Source organism: Mus caroli, unplaced genomic scaffold (genome assembly GCF_900094665.2).
Source record: "Mus caroli unplaced genomic scaffold, CAROLI_EIJ_v1.1 scaffold_18017_1, whole genome shotgun sequence".
Taxonomy (NCBI): domain Eukaryota; kingdom Metazoa; phylum Chordata; class Mammalia; order Rodentia; family Muridae; genus Mus; species Mus caroli.
The window spans coordinates 3327-7392 of NW_018391418.1; the positions used below are offsets into that span (position 1 = coordinate 3327).

Consider the following 4066-nt stretch of genomic DNA (forward strand, 5'->3'; position numbering starts at 1 on the left):
TCTCCCAGGACAGATTCAGAGTTGCATTGCTCTGGAGAAAGATTTTACCTCTTGGAAAATCCAGTGTTAACTAAAACAAAAAGTCATTATTGTCTTCTATACCCAAGAGCAATAAATCAGGAAGGAGTTGATTCCAGTGTGTTGGTGCACAGAACTGATTATCTTGGGTAATGAATTACATGCATGCCTGTTGTGTGCTCCATGGATATCATTTAATTCAGGATGCATACCTCTCACATTAACCTTTCTCATGACAGAGTCTGAAGGTAGGGATGGAAAGCCAGAGCTGGACCTAACCTGTCAAGACTCTCATTCTACCCTTGTGTCCACTATTGAAAGACTTCAGTCTCCTTAAAATTCTTATCCCACTCCTTCCTTCCTGGCTCTGTACTTACTGGGAAGACAGGTGTCTGGAATATCTTAAGCAGATGCAGAATAGGAGAAGACAGATGTGGGGAGTGGCATTTGGATATTCCTTGACTTAATCATCTTTAGCACCATCGCCATCTCTGGTTGGGGAGTAGAGGTCTGACTCACAGGGTAGGGGACAGAGCCACAGACCTGCAGCCACTGGCACTGTCTGAGTTCTGCAGGTCTCAGAGGGCCCAGAACGTTGTGCTCATAGTAATAAACCTGGCTTCCCTCCTGGTAGGAAGGTGCCAGTCAGTGTCCTTTGCACCTGTCATGGTGTGGCCTGGATGAAGCTGGCAGACAGCATTTGATATAAAGGGGATATGGTATAGTGATCTAACATTTTATTACACTGGGATGTCACAGACAGGGAGGATAGTGCAGTGTCCTGGTCAATGATCGTCACATTGAATTCCAGAAGTGTGTTTTCTCATGTCTGTGCTTTTTGTAAATCCCACTTGGGAGTGCCTGGATAGGAGAGTGCTAAGATGGAGTTCTGTCCATAGTCAGTCAGCATTGTTTAATGGCTGTGCCAACATGTAGAATGAGGTAGGCACTGTCAGTGAGCAGTGGGAGAGAAGTGCTTGTGGCTGATGGCAGGAGCCATCCTGAACTCACAACTGGGATGGAGACCCTGGTGAAGATTCACACTTTCCTGCTGTGTGCATGGAGTTGCTCAGGACAGGCATGGGGAACTGCATGGCACTTTCTATTCCAGAGGAAGGGAGTGTTTTGGAAATTCTCTATAGGCAGGAAGAGGGCAGTAGGAAATGGTGAGATTGATGCTTTCTAGCTTCCTGTGGGGAGTAGTGCTATCTCCACTTTGTACTGTCTGCGATTGTCTAAGTCTATTTTTCAATTTTGTAGCCACCTGTGATGGTTTATATATGATTGGCCCAGGGAGTGGCATTATTATGTGGTACGGCCTTGTTGGAGTAGGTGTGTCACTGTGGGTTTGGGCTTAAGACCCTCACCCTAGCTGCTTGAAAGTCTGTATTCCACTAGGAGCCTTTAGGTGAAGATGTAGAACTCTCGGCTCTACCTGCACCATGCCTGCCTAGATGCTGTCCTGCTCCCACCTTGATAATAATAGACTGAACCTCTGAACCTGTAAGCCAGCCCCAATTAAATGTTGTCTTTAGAAGAGTTGCCTTAGTCATGGTGTCTGTTCCCAGCAGTAGAACCCTAACTAGGCCAGAAGTTGGTATCAGGAGTGGGATATTGCTTTTATAGGCTTGACTATGCTTTTGTTTGGAAGACTGTGGATTTTGGGAGTTGGATTTGGGAAGCAGTAGAATGTTTTAAATGGGGTTTAGTGGGCTATCCTAGTAGGAATACGGAAGACTTTGTTACAGAGAATGACTTGAATTTTGCAGACCTGGCCCAAGAGGTTTCAGCCTAGAGACTGCTCTGTGATATTTTGGTAAAGAATGTGGCTACTTTTTGTAACTTGTCTGAAAAGTGTACCTGAGGCTAAGGTGAAAAGACTCAGATTAATTTCATTGACAAAGCAAGTCTCAGAAATTCCCATCATAGACTTTGTTCTCTGGTTAAGTCCTATGGAGTGCATTTTAAACAAGTGTAGCAAGCCGAGGAAGGAAAAACATAAAATGTATGGTTCAAGTATTAAAGGGGCACAAGGAAGTGAGATGGAGCCTTATCCTGTGTTCTAGGAGATAGCAGATTAAGAGAGTGGGACTTTGCAGTATGCTCAGCTAAGTTTAGATCNAGGTGTGGTGGCACACACCTTTAATCCCATGAGAAAGGCATGCAGATCTTTGAGTTCAAAGAAAGTCTACAGAGAATGTTCCAGGACAGAAAGAGTCTGAAAAAAGAAAGCTGGTGCTAATGTAATATCAGAAGGTGGGGGTGGGGGGCAAGCTCCAGCCCCAGGAAGCAGCAGAATCAGCAGCTTTGGTCATTTCTGGCAGCTTTGGGGAGAAAGGAGACTAGTGGGACAATTGATGCTGGTTAGCTGGAGCTATGAAATTAGCAGTGATTAAGAAGAGACCAGCGTCACTGAGGTAAAATCTTCTGGGAAGTGTTTTTTGAGAGCATGAAGAAGCTGTGTTCCAGTGATAGTAAAGATTTAAAGATATACTAAAACTAAGGAAACATGTGATCAAAACAAATGTTTTAAAGTTTGATTCCTATCTGGCACAGTTGGTGGTTGTGGGAGTAACAATAATCCACAGGAGAATTGAGCAGGTAGATGGTCACCTTTGTCTGATCTGCTGACCAAAGCATGCAGTGTGTTCNATATCAGACAATGCTCACTGGTCACTGGTCACTGGTAACCAATGATGATGCAAATTTTTTTTTCTGGCAGCACCATGGAAACCCCAGGATTCTCAGGTGGTGATAGGGTGGTTGGAAGAGTAATGTAATCAATCAAGAAATAGCCAATTTTAAGGTCAGATTATGGGCTACATAAGAATCTGATAATAGTGGGTGAAAAAGATACCAGCAGACCAACAACAGCCATGAAAGCCAATGTCTGTGCTAATGAAGAAAATTAATCTTGGTGTATCTGACCCCCTTTCCAGGAACTTTAGCCTAGGAGATCATGGCAGTGACTCTTATAAGGGTCATTGATGAGGCTATTTATGATGGGTATACCATGTATCACATTCCAACCAATTGCACCACATTAGTGCTCACTGTCTTACAGTTTAACTGCTGTGAATACAAATGACACCCAAAGGAAGGGATAAAGGACCAACATGGTGAAGGTGTTGGAATGTAGGGCTGAGGACATTAAATGCACCTTGTAAGAAATTATGAATGCCATCTCTTCTTTTCTGGTTTCTTCTCTAGAGGACCTTTTCCCCACTGTTCTGGTCCATATTGGACCGTCCATCTCTCTTATTTTTATCCACTCTTTCGAGCCTTTGATCCTTGAACCAACTTGACCCTGCATCCTTACACTAGTGGGTGATATCCCTGTGAACATTCAGAAACAGTAGTCTTCATTTCATTAAGCACATGTATGTAAAGTGGGTTCTGCCCTTACAAGTAAACAACAGAAGGGCTGCATGCATCCCCCTTTCAGCATTTGTTGCCGTTCTCCTGTCAATATTCTATTACCTCTGGAATTTTACTCTCTTTCATTTACCTGAGATACGTTTGCCTCTGTAGCTCAAGTTGTTCTGGAATTTACTGTGAATGCTCCTCAGGCTTCAAACTCATGGAGATTCTTTTTGTCTCTGGCTCCTTGTTTTTAGTATCATGGTTGTACACTACCTANTCTGGCTGCCTTCTGTCTTTGTCCCGTGTGAAAGGAGTGTGGCAGTTACTGTAACTTCTTCCTCCTTGCAACAGTTTCTGTAGTATTTTGGGCTTTGAGCATTCTCTGCCATGCTTGTTTCTGAGACCCATCTAAAGAGAGAGTGAGTGGAACAGCTGGAAAAACAAAGAATGTATTAGCTGGTACAGGGTGCTGTCTTATATGAAAAATGCAATGTGGGTATTTTAGCTTATTTGTGAATAAAAGACAAACTCTTTCCCTATCTCAGTGTATTTTCACAGATAGGAATGTGTTTAGCATTTTGAGGAAATATACGGAAATCTATCTTTCCTCATTTTGTTTTTTGTTATATCTCTAATTTCTATGACTCCCCTGTGTGTTCTTAGACTATGGTTCACAGAATGGCTC

The 4066-nt window shown here is 43.1% G+C and overlaps 1 pseudogene; it reads right to left on the reverse strand.

The window, feature by feature from the left end:
- Positions 1-252, reverse strand: part of LOC110289172 — a 2702-nt pseudogene extending 2450 nt beyond the window's left edge.
- Between the last annotated feature and the right edge of the window lie 3814 nt (positions 253-4066).